This window comes from Piliocolobus tephrosceles, chromosome 5 (assembly GCF_002776525.5).
Source record: "Piliocolobus tephrosceles isolate RC106 chromosome 5, ASM277652v3, whole genome shotgun sequence".
Classification (NCBI taxonomy): domain Eukaryota; kingdom Metazoa; phylum Chordata; class Mammalia; order Primates; family Cercopithecidae; genus Piliocolobus; species Piliocolobus tephrosceles.
In genome coordinates, this window is record NC_045438.1 from 146,471,631 (window position 1) to 146,484,310 (window position 12,680).

At 41.8% G+C, this 12,680-nt stretch overlaps 1 long non-coding RNA gene across 1 annotated transcript in view; it reads right to left on the bottom strand.

Moving 5' to 3' along the window:
* The window catches only part of LOC111541107, a 394,660-nt gene that overhangs the window by 33,722 nt on the left and 348,258 nt on the right, over positions 1–12,680 (bottom strand). Inside the window, exon 7 of the long non-coding RNA XR_004228935.1 lies at positions 2,957–3,160. This is a non-coding gene — a long non-coding RNA (uncharacterized LOC111541107). The remainder of the gene's footprint in view (positions 1–2,956; positions 3,161–12,680) is intronic.

The following is a 12,680-nucleotide window of genomic DNA, read 5'->3' on the forward strand; positions in this document are numbered from 1 at the left end:
AAATAAAATAAAATAAAATAAAATAAAATAAAATAAAATAAAATAAAGTAAATTGGCTCTCTAGAGGGGTAAGGGTAATAACCCCAGAGTGAACAAAATGTAAAGAAGAGAATGCATAAATTACAGTATTTTTAATTAATTTGTACTGAAAACAAAAGCCATGCTTGACTATACATAGCCACCTAAGGAAAATAATTACTCTTGGGTCCATAAGGAAATTAGGAGAAAAATTATTAAATGTTCATCTATTCTAAGATATTCTGAATTATGAAAAGTTTAAAATTCAAATTAATCAATTAATTAAACACATATTATTATATCAAGGGTGTATTGTGAGTTACACGTCAGGTTAAAATTAAAAAGATGAATAATATCCTTTTCCTGGTTCTCATGAACCTCAAAGTCTAGCAAGGAGAGACAGAGACAAAATAAAGTATAACACAACGTGGGAAGGGTTTGAGTCAAGTATAAACAAAGTGCTAAGGAAGAACAGGGAGAAGATGTAATTGATTCTGTATGGAAAAAACGAGGGAGAGGGGCTTAGGAAAGTCTCAGAGAATTTGACACTTAAACAAGACTTTGCAAAATGTACAATATTTCACCCATTACAGAGCAAGGGGAAGGGGCATTTTAGATAAATAAATGGCAGCCCACATCTCAAGGCATGTCTAGGTATGTCCGAGTTAAGTGTCACACAATGCAGATAGGCTGGAAGGGCCTGGATTGCAAGGTCTTTGTGAGGAAGGGAGCATCACAGGATGAGATTTTTGAAAACAGACTTGGTATTTTCTACAACTCAATAAAAGAGAAGGAGGCAAGTGTACAGGAAGTGAAGGAGCAGGAGCGGGAGGTAGCCCTGGCCCCTGGGCCTGAGACAGACCTTGGGGAAACTGACAGCATTGCTAAGGCCAGTTCTGTAGGTAGAAGTGAGGAAGATAAAGAGACAGAGAAGCGGGAAGGCGTGGTGCACCGAACCATGACTCAGAAATGGCCAGGAGTGGGACTTCCAGGAGAAGTAGCAGGCCCAACCTAGGTGGACAGTGTAGTACGTGGAATAATGGCCACCAATATATCAGGTCCTAACCTCTGGGACCTGTAAATGTTACCTTCTATGCAAAGACTTTACAGATGTGATGAAGTTGAAGATCTTGAGATGGGGGGATTATTTTGAATTATCTAGTTGGGCCTTAAATATCATTACATGTATGCTTCTAAGAAGGAGGCAGAGGCAGATTTGACTACGGATGGAAGACAGGAAGGCAATGTGGCCATGGAGGGGGCAGATATTGGAGTGATGCAGCCACAAGCCAAGGGATGTCAGCAGTTTCTAGAAGCTGGAAGAGATAAGGAACAGATTCTGCCCCAGAGCCTCTGGCAGGAGCTCAGCCCTGTCAAAACCTAAATGTCTGTTGTTTTAAGGCACCAAGTTTGTGGTAATTTGCTACAGCAGCCAGAGGAATTTAATACACACAGTGAAGAGTCACCCCCAGCTGTTCTTGGGTGCCACCATCACCAGTCTTGATAAGAATCATTCAGGCTGGGGGCAGTGACTCACGCCTATAATCCCAGCACTTTGGAAGGCCAAGGTGGGAGGATAGCTTGAGGCCAGGAGTTTGAGACCACCCTGGGCAACAAAGCGAGACCTCATCTCAACAAAAAATAAAAATTAGCCAGGTATGGTGGTGCACGCCTGTAGTCCCAGCTACTTAGGAGGCTGAGATAGGAGGACTGCTGGAGGCCAAGAGTTCGAGGCAGCAGTGAGCTATGATTGTACCACTGTGCTCCAGGCTGTGCAACAGAGCAAGACCCCATCTTCAAAAAAAAAAAAAGAAGAAGAAGAAGAATTCAGATGAAAGGCACCCCAACTGTCAAGAAGAAATTGAAGTCTAAGCTGCCACCTTAGAGGAAGACAAGATTGTTAGCCTGAGTAACTAGTCAAAATTTAGGAACAGAAACCCAGGTATAATCCTAGACTAGGTTAATACAAGGTGGCTGGAAGAACTATAAATAGAAGCCACCAAATGACGACATGTCAGGGAAGGAAAGTGGGTCTGAATAGTAGTGGGAACAACAGGAGAGACACAGCAACCCAGAGGTCATTACTGGGCCACCAAATTTCTGGTAGGATAGTCATTTTCATTTTAAGTGCCCATTGGATAGGGGAAGAGATGAGGGAAGAATGGAAAACGTTTACCTGTACCCTGCCTCAATCAGCACTGATTCAGGAACTGGACCAGAACTAGACCACCAAATCAAAGACATCATGGAATACAGGTGTGGGAAGATTATGGTAAAGAGATAGATGGGGCATGAAATGCTGAAAATCTTGAAATATGCTCTTCAGTCAATAACAAAAATAACATAAGGAGATCCACTTGAGAAGGGTGGGAGCAGTAGGGACTGTCCACGGTAGACTAGATAGCCCAGTAAGAAGGTGACTGAACCAGCCAGGGCTGGAGATGATCAGGGCCGGATAGGAGAATGGGGAAATGGGGGTGAATTAGAGAAATATTTGGAAGGCATGGCAAACTGCTTGAATAGGGAATGAGTGATTGGGGAGCAGGGGACAGCAGGGAAATGAGAACAACGATCTTTGAAGCACAAAACTCAAAGGAAAAAGTGTTAAAACAGGCAGAATGAGTTTGTCTCTGGCTCTATTGAGTTCATGTGTGGGTGGGTCATGCCAGGAGTGACAGGTAGAGAGCACTGGGATTTGAAACCAGAAGAATGTCGTAAATGTTTGAACGTTTGAAAAAGTTATCTGAACTGTACTCTTTCATCTTTTTTCTGATTCATCACTATGAAAGGACCCAATGAAAGTTCCTAAAATTTTGATTTCCTAAAAACAAAATGTTTGAACTACACTCATATTACCTACTTACAAGAAAAACCTCACATCTCCAACACTTTAAAGTAAATGCATTAAAAATTTTCTAGAGGGAGAAACAATTCTTACCATTAGCCACTTCCTTCTTCTGTCTGTTTGTTTTGAGGACATCTGGTGAAACAGACAATGGAGAACAGCCATCCATGGGTCGCAGGGAGGTGAGAAAGATGTTCAGTAGTAACCCAGAGATGACTTGGTGATGGAAAAGAAGGCATACATTTTAAATCTGCAGAGGGCATCAAATTAGATGTGGTTGAGCAGCAAATGCAGATCCTATAAAGAGGAAAAAAAGACCAATATGTTCACTGATATCAACTACCTGGGTAAAAAGGATCAGGAAAAAAAAATTAATGAAGATAATAGGTTTTTCTGGGGAAGAAAAGGTATGTTAATCAGATGTGAAAATGACTTGTTTTCACTTACGGCTATGGATTCTGTATCTCCCTTCACCAAAGAGCTCAGGTGGATAGTGCTACCCTATTGAAGAATGCAGGCAGCTCCCCGCTCTCGCCTGTGATTTTTCAATGCTGGTACTAGCTGAGACACGGAAATGGCTTAGAGGGAGCAACACGTGACATTCTGGATTAGGTAGTTGGTAGGCATGACAATGTGGAAGGCAGCACAGTGTAATTCAAAGATGCAAAGGATGATGATATAATCCCCGTCCTCAAGCAATTGTGTGTGTTAAGATAAATAAAGTTCTTGGCCCAATAACAAAGACCATGGCAATGCAGAGGTAACCAAACAACACCTCTATCTTAATCAGCTGTTACATTAAAAAAAAAAAAAAATTTCACAGTGAGGAAATAAAAGACCTAAGAAAATATGTAAATAAACAAGTAAACATATGTGCAAATAGAAGTCTTATTTTTTATGACCTATTATTGGAAACACATTTTGGTTGTCTCCAATTAAACTTTGAAGCTCAGGGAAAGTCCTGACCACATACTGCTATTCTGGAATAGAGGACAGCATCATCAAAAACCCCAAATGTGCCCAACAATTAATGACACTGCCTTACATTTGCACAGTCCTTCTATGAATGCTGCCTCATATACCATTTCACTGGATCCCAAGGAGGGCAGTGTATGTGTTGACCTCCCCAAGTTTTGGGAGAGGATTACTCCACATTCTCTTATTTAGTACCTACTATGGTATCTAAATCATACCGAGTGACATAGAAACTTAGGTAACATTAATAATACCTGCCCTTAGGGAGTTATCAAAATGGACAGGTAACAGGTGTTTGCACAAGGCAAGAAATGAGAGATAAAGAAAGTGCAGGTTCTGAGTCTCTTAGTGAAGAGGTATAGATGAAGGAGGACAGGAAGACTTGAGCTGAAGCTTGAAGGATGGCAGAGAGATACCTGAGTGGAAATTGGGTGAAGGAGATTCTAAAGCATTCAAATAAAGAATGGGCCTGGTGTCATGGTGGCTTTGACACTAAACACAAAAAGGAAATTCCTGCTGCAGAGTAGAAGATGCTGAGAACAAATCAGGAGCAGGGTCAAATGAAGACACGCTAATGGAGGAATCTGGGCTTTACTCAGAACCACTGTAAGTTTTGAATCCGGAGTGAAAAATAAAGTATGGGCTTTAGAAGCTTAGTCAGAAAGTTACCAAGGAAAGATGGGACGAAATAACCACATCGTAGAGACTGGTTAGAAGGCTGTTAGGCTAACACAGGCATGAAGCCATGAGTTCTTGACCAGGGAGATGGTTGGGAGAAAGAATACTAATGAAGAATTTAAAGGGTTTCAATGACTGTGGGGATAAGAAGGATAAAGGAGAGGAAAAAGTGAAGAAAAGCTAGGGATTACACCTCAGTAAGCAGAAGAACAAGAATATCACCAATGAGCCATTGGGAAGGAAGGAGGAAGAACCAGTTTAGGAATTCTCTTTTGAAGACACCTCAATTTGAGGTGAGGATGGTATTATAACCCAGGCGAGATATCTTCTGGAGGGGTCAGAGCAAATGGGAACAGTCTAGACTGAAGATGGATTAGAAGTCATTATGGATGGGAGTTGAAGTCATATAGGTTTAGAGAAACTATTTAGAGAAAGAATTCAGGGGTTAAGGGCTGAGAAGATTGTGGAATTTCTCAAACACACATCACAGCTTTTGATTTTAGTGGCAAACCATCAGGAAAAATTCTAAACCGAAGAACTTGGAAATACTTCAGAGACGAGATCGGACTTATACAGGGGCCACAGTTCTTAAAACATCCCAAAGACAAACAATCTAACAAGCAAAAGTCATCCCAAAATATCAAACTGCCAATTTCATGGTCAGTAATGACATTAAATAGAATTCTGTGGAATCTGACGCTATAAATAAATTATGGTTCACTAATAACCTGATTTTAATCACTTAACACCATGACAAAAAAAAAAATCCAATGTCACCAACATGTATGTAGGGTCTGATATTTTTAGCCCTCCGCTGACAACCGTAAAAAAAAAAAAACTGGCATACATGTGTATGGTTTCCTAGAACGCTATACGCTATAAGCTTCTGTGTCAAAGAGCCACTCAAGGTTTTGAGTAAACCAGATATTCTCTTTGGTTGTTTTCAAGCTTCTGGTAGAGAACATGAAGCTAGAAGGTTTCCAAGGCTGCATAAACAGACAGAGTGTTCAGGAGCTTGGCATTGACTGGGCAGGGGAGGAATAACAAGGCTTCTGCATACATATGAAAACACGTAACAGTCAAATCCTATATCGTCCAGTTAAAGATGACCCAGTGAACATACTAGAAACAAAGATTTACGCCTCCCTTCTGCCTTACTTTCTCTCCCTCCTCCAAAAACCCGCTAAAAATGAGAAGCCACTTTTTCAAGCAATACAATCTAAAAACAATAGCTAACATTTATTTGTTACTAATTTATTTAGCAACGATGGCTAACACTTATTTAATACTTATTATGTAGCTGGTACTGTTCTAACCTCTTCTTATGCAGCAGGTACTATTATTACCATTCACTCCATTTTACTTAAGGAGAAACCAAGGCACAGAGAGACAAAGGTTGCAGCCTTAGTGTACAGTGGAGCCAGGACCAGAATCCAAGCAGCCTGATTCCATTGTCTCACACTCAATTCCCCTTCTAGCTATACTGTTTCTCAGGCCCATGCTCCAACATGTCACCTGTTAAAAAAAAAAAAAAAAAAAAAAAGTAAACTATTGTTTAAAGATAGCAAACACTGTCAATGACATAAGCGTTTTTGATTATTTCAAAAATCTCCAAGAGAACCAGACACAAACAAGTCCAAAGAGAGTACAACATGCATATACACAGAAAACTTTCTGACGATAGTTTAAATAAAAAAGATTCCACTTGGCTATGAGGAAACCTTTCACCATTTTAGGGTGACCAAAAGAAAAATGAAATTAGCTGTATTAAAAGAAAAGTTGGAAGCATCCGCTCCTGAACAACTTTTCTTTTTAAGCAATTCTCCTGAAAGACTCATGTTTATCTATCTTAGAATTTGAACCAAATACAGATTTGCTTTTGTTAGGATCACTTCAGGATTTTGTACTTACTCTCCTAATTTTTCTCTCATTTTCTGTAATTTTAGTCTAAATCTGGGTTAAAAATAATTACACAGGAATTTGGCACTTAATCCTTGGTATGCATCACAGCTTTCATTAAAAACTTACGTTTCAGGCCAGGCGCGGTGGCTCACGCCTGTAATCCCAGCACTTTAGGAGGCCAAGGCGGGCGGATCACGAGGTCAGGAGATTGAGACCATCCTGGCTAACATGGTGAAACCCCGTCTCTACTAAAAATGCAAAAAAAAATTAGCCAGGTGTCGCGGAGGGCGCCCCAGCTACTTGGGAGGCTGAGGCAGGAGAATGCCGAGAACCCGGGAGGTGGAGCTTGCAGTGAGCCGAGATCTCGCCACTGCCCTCCAGCCTGGGCGACTGCGCGAGACTCCGTCTCAAAAAAAAAAAAAAAAAAAACCTTACGTTTCAGCTGGGTGCAGTGGCTCACACCTGTAATCCGAGAACTTCGGGAGGCCGAGGCAGAAGGATAGCTTAAGCTCAGGAGTTTGAGACCAGGCTGGGTAGCAAGGGGAGACCCCATCTCCACAATAAATAAACCAGGCATGGTGGTGCGTGCCTGTAGCTCCAGCTACTCAAGAGGCTGAAGTACGAGGATTGCTCGAGCCCAAGAGGCCAAGGCTACAGTGAGCCAGGATTGCACCAATGAACTCCAGGCTGAGTGAGAACCACAGCCTGTCTCTCTCTCGATCTCTCTCTCTTGCTCTCGCTCTCACTCTCTCTCTCAAACACACACACACACACACACACACACACACACACACACACACACACACGACCCTGATGTTCAACCTGTCTTTGCGAAGAACAGATTTTAATTGAAGACGCTTACAACTAAGAATCCAGTTAATTGTATTATTGATTCTCCTAACATTTCTCCAGATCCAGTGTTGTTGTCTAATTTTATCTATAAGGCGGCATATTTATTTGTCATCTTATTTCAAAACGTAGAGTTAAAGAAAATGCTCCTAAACATAGCTATTGAAAGGCAGAGAAAAAAGCAACCAAGGATTTTTTGAAGAAATGGTATTTTCCACGTGATTCTCATTCAAATATGGGCAGAGGAAGATACAATTTTTGGAGTCAATCTCCCGTGACCCTGTGATGATCCAGAGGCTGACAACACAGAACACAGATACCAGGTCCGTCCACAGGGTTCTACCAGGCCAAATTGTCACAGAAGGGTTTTAAGAGCAGGGTGCTAGAAACAGCAATAAAACCTTTATCAACAGCTGCCGGAGGGGTTGAACCTTACCTCACCCCAACCACGTGTGTATTGTTACACAAGGTCCTAGTGAATCCTTCCTTCAGTGCCATGATGGTGTGGAGAGCGTTGCATGAAATGGGTGGCCACACTGCTCTCTCCCCAGCCACACACCTCTAACAGTGCTAATGCCCAAAAGCAATTACCATCCAGGTGGGCAGCATCCTAATATAGTCAGATACCTAAGATGAACAAGCAAAAATACTTTTTTTTTTTTTTTTTTTAATTAAAGACAGAGTCTTGCTCTGTTGCCAGGCTGGAGTGCAATGGTGCAATCTCGGCTCACTACAACCTCCCACTCCTGGGTTCAAACAATTCTACTGCCTCAGCTTTGCAAATAGCTGGGATTATAGGCAGGCACCACCATGCCCAGCTAATTTTTGTATTTTTAGTAGAGACAGGGTTTCACCATGTTGGCCAGGATGGTCTCCATCTCCTGACCTCATGATCCAGCCTCCTCAGCCTCCCGAAGTGCTGGGATTATAGGTGTGAGCCACCACGCCTGGCCACTGCAAAAAGACTTTCAAACTCAGCGTCAATGAGAACAACAGGAGCCAGAAGCTCAGCATTCAAAACAACAACAAAACAAACATGGAACGAGTTCCCATCAGTAGCTTTAGGAAGGCATGAAATTTTAGGACTTCTCTGTACTTTTAAAATCTTAGCTACTTAGATCAGCAGACCCAAAATTTTTGGCACCAGGGACCAGTTTCATGAAAGACAATTTTTCCACGGATGGCAGTGGAGGCCAGGGGATGGTTTTGGAATGAAACTATTCCATCTCAGATCATCAGGCATTATTCATATTATCATAAGGATCATGCAACCTAGATCCCTGGCATGCGCAGTTCACAATAGGGTTAGTGCTGCTATGAGAATCTAATGCCGCCTTTGATCAGACAGGAGGCGGAGCTCAGGCAGTAATGCTCGCCCACCCCTCATCTCCTGCTGTGCGGCTCAGTTCCTAACAGGCCACAAACTGGTACTGGTTCACGGCCCAGGGGTTGAGGACCCCTGGCCTAGATCTATGCCTGCAGGAATAAAAGAAAAAAAAAGCTGCAGGCAGATTTAAGTAACATAAAGCTTCCCTTAAATCATACTTCTGGGCAGTGGCTCATGCCTGTAATTCCAGCCCTTTGGGAGGCCAAGATGGGCAGATCATTTGAGGTCAGAAGTTCAAAACCAGCCTGGCCACCATGGTGAGACCTCTGTCTCTACTAAAAATACAAAAATTAGCCGGGTGTGGTGGTGCATGCCTGTAATCCCAGCTACTTGGGAGGCTGAGACATGGGAATCGCTTGAGCTTGGAAGGCAGAGGCTGCAGTGAGCTGAGATCATACCACCTCACTCCAGCCTGGGAGATTCCATCTCAAAAAATCATCATCATCATCATCATCATCATACTTTTTTCTTATCGTTCTCTTCTTCCAAAATGTTTCTTAATGTTTCATCCTACATGGAGCAATGGAAGCCAGTGCTTTTCAAACAGCATTACACAGAAAACTAGCATGCAGAATAGCTATTCGTGAGTATTCTGGGAAGCAGTATGTGTTCAAAGTGTGAGAGACATGGCATGCTATGATTCTACCTCCTTGGGAGTGCATAGTTATGTATTAGCAAATTCAGGACTGTGAGAAGTCCATGTACACTTTGTGAACTATGAAGTTGCCTACACTTACGTGATCACAGAACGCATTTTCACAAATCACTTTGTGGGATAACTGGGCTGCAGAGAATACAGTGGAGGAAATGTTGCTCTACACCCCAGTGCTTACCATTCAAGACTTAACAATCTGACCCTGGCCAGGTGCGTTGGCTCACGCCTGTAATCCCAGCACTTTGGGAGGCCAAGGCGGGCGAATCACAAGGTCAGGAGATCGAGATTTTCCTGGCTAACACAATGAAACCCTTTCTCTACTAAAATTACAAAAAATTAGCCAGGCAAGGTGGCGGGTGCCTGTAGTCCCAGCTACTCGGGAGGCTGAGGCAGGAGAATGACCTGAACCCAGGAGGCGGAGCTTGCAGTGAGCCAAGATCGTGCCACTGCACTCCAGCCTGGGCGACAAAGTGAGACTCTGTCTCAAAAAAAAAAAAAAAAAAAAAAAAAAAACACACACACACACACAAAAAACAAAATCTGACCCCAATTATTCTTAACCATATTCAACAACAAACATTCACAATTCTGATGTGTCCTGGGGATCTTACATACCAGTTTTCCCTAGAGAAAATCTCTCCTCTGGTCAAGTTCATCTCCTTTCCATGTCCTAAACAGACAGTGGTTCCAATGTTCTGTTCACACACTCCCCGTGCTAGAATTTCTACCTTCAATCATTTTGTTCAATTTACTCCTTCAACACTTGAGATAAAATCCCACCTCCTACGAGACTCTTCCACATAATGCCATCTTTCTTTCCCTGGAATAAGCCACCCCAAACACAACGGTACTTGCTTGGGATTCACCTGTCTCTGTAGTATTATAAGTCCCTATTTGCCGTACGTATGTCTGGTCCCCCAGCTACCCATGGACTGGCTGAGAGCAGGCTCTAAGCTCTTAGTTTCTTCCTACAATATTTAATACATGATATTTTCCTCCAACACAGCAGATACTCCATACATAAGTGCTGGTGGATTAGGAAACGCATGGTATTTCACACGTCGCTTTCATCATTAAATAACCAATGGACACTAGAATAACTCAAAACACTTAAGAAGTAGGCACTTTTGTTGTTGTTGTTGTTGTTGCTGTTGTTGTTGTTTTGAGACAGTTTCATTCTTGTTGCCCAGGCTGGAGTGCAATGGCGCAATCTCAGCTCACCGCAACCTCCACATCCCAGGTTCAAGTGATTCTCCTGCCTCAGTCTCCCAAGTAGCTGGGATTACAGGTGCCTGCCACCACACCCAGCTAATAGTTTTGTATTTTTAGGTGAGATGAGGTTTCACCATGTTGGCCAGGCTGGTCTCGAATTCCAACCTCAGGTGATCTGCCCGCCTCAGCCTCGCAAAGTGCTGGGATTACAGGCATGAGCCACCACACCTGGCCGGAACATTTTTATTTTCTGGAAAACAGTGTGGTCTGGTGTAAAAAGCATCTAAAGAATACAATTAACTTAGATCTCTAAATTGAAATCTCAAAAATCCCTTAAGAATGACTTAATGTACATAGATACAGTAGGCAACATGCTCAGACCTTTAAAAGAGCATTGGAATTTCCATACCGTCTGCAAGCACAGGGTTCATTCTTTACTGACTACTCTGTATGTCAGATATCACAACTTCAGATATATTTATGTATTAAATATTATACAATAGTTTATACACAGGCTTATTTTATTCCCTCTCCAGGATATCCACATGGTCTCGCTTTTAGGAAGCCTCAGATGACACTTGCCTACAAGATAGCAACTATATGGCATATCCATCATTATGGAGGAAATAAGTTCATACGTAGAAGTATCTGATATTAACAAAATCAAACCCAAAAAGACTATAGATGTCTAAAGATGCAGAGTATTCAACACACAATTGCAGACTTTAAAGTAAGTAGATGATATACCTGGATAGAATACAAAACATATTTGCCAATATGACACATGTAAAACTGTTCAGCTAGGATAGCTAGCACAATAGTCAAGTTTTGGGTTTTTCAGATGAAAAGAACAGCCAATATACGATTAATATATAATGGCTGAAATACTATAAAAGCAGAGCATTATGTCCATAATCAGAATGACTGTTCCGTGGCATAGATTCAGGGGCATTCACACATGTCCTTCTGAAGCAGGAAAGAGGACTGATGAAAAGTCCTGGGGCAAGTTGTCCAGGTTCAAATCCTGGTTCCATTACTTATGAGGCATATGACTAGGGGCAGATTTCTTCTCTGAGCTTCACTCTGTTTCCTCGTCTAACAAATGGGGACAAAGTGGTATTGACTCCATTGTGTTGCTCTGAAGTTTCAATGAGATGATGCCCACGAAGCTCTCTGAACATGGCTTAGCACATACAAAGCACTGGATACATGTTAACTTTATTACATTCCTGTGACTTAAGTAAAACACAGATCCTAACACTGGCTGCAAATAGTAACTAGCATGCAAACCTCCATCAGGCTGTCTAACGTTATTCTGTGCTGTTGTGTGGACTTCTCATTGCGAGAATGGAAAAGGTTGCTGTGGGAGGTCATTACCAACAAATACCAGCAGGCCCTACATCCTGCTTACTTCCTGTAGAGGAGGTAAAATGACAACTCTAGGCAAGGGATCATCCTCTCTGGGAAATCCAGTAGGCAACCTAATGACAATTCTGCTATCAGCATATCTGTGGAAGTTGTGAGTGGGTGTTACATGGTCATTCGTGGGCATGTATTTACATTTTACCTGCATGTGATTTTAGCACTGTACACAATATGAACAAATCATTCAGTACAAAATGACTTGTTCATGTTCCTGACTTTGAAAATGAAAAACATCAACATTTTCCTCTCTTTTCTGGATCAAAGGAAAAAGTCGCACAAGGAAAATCTAGGTTTTAATCATTCATTTCCTTTAACAGGTTAATGAATGCTTTGTGGAAAAAGGGGGAGCATGTATTTCTATCCTATCATAATTAAAAAACTCTTCAAATAACAAGACATTCGGAAGTTCTTTTCATTATCAAATAACTGCAAATTAGTTTATCAAAGTCTTAAAAGGTGTCGCTTAGGGAAAGATCTGAAACTCAAACCTACTTGCTAACATTTCTGATTATTATTTGTTATTTCTTTCCAGTCTCTGTTTCTTAGTCTTTTTCCTATACCTCACATGTACAACTCTTTCTGTTTTTACTTTTGGATCTCATACTTCTTTCATGTCTTGTAAGATACCTTTTTCTTTCTTTCTTTCTTTCCTTTTTCTTTCCTTCCTTCCTTCCTTCCTTCCTTCCCTCCCTCCCTCCCTCCTTCTTCTCTCCCTCCCTTCCTTCCTGCCTCCT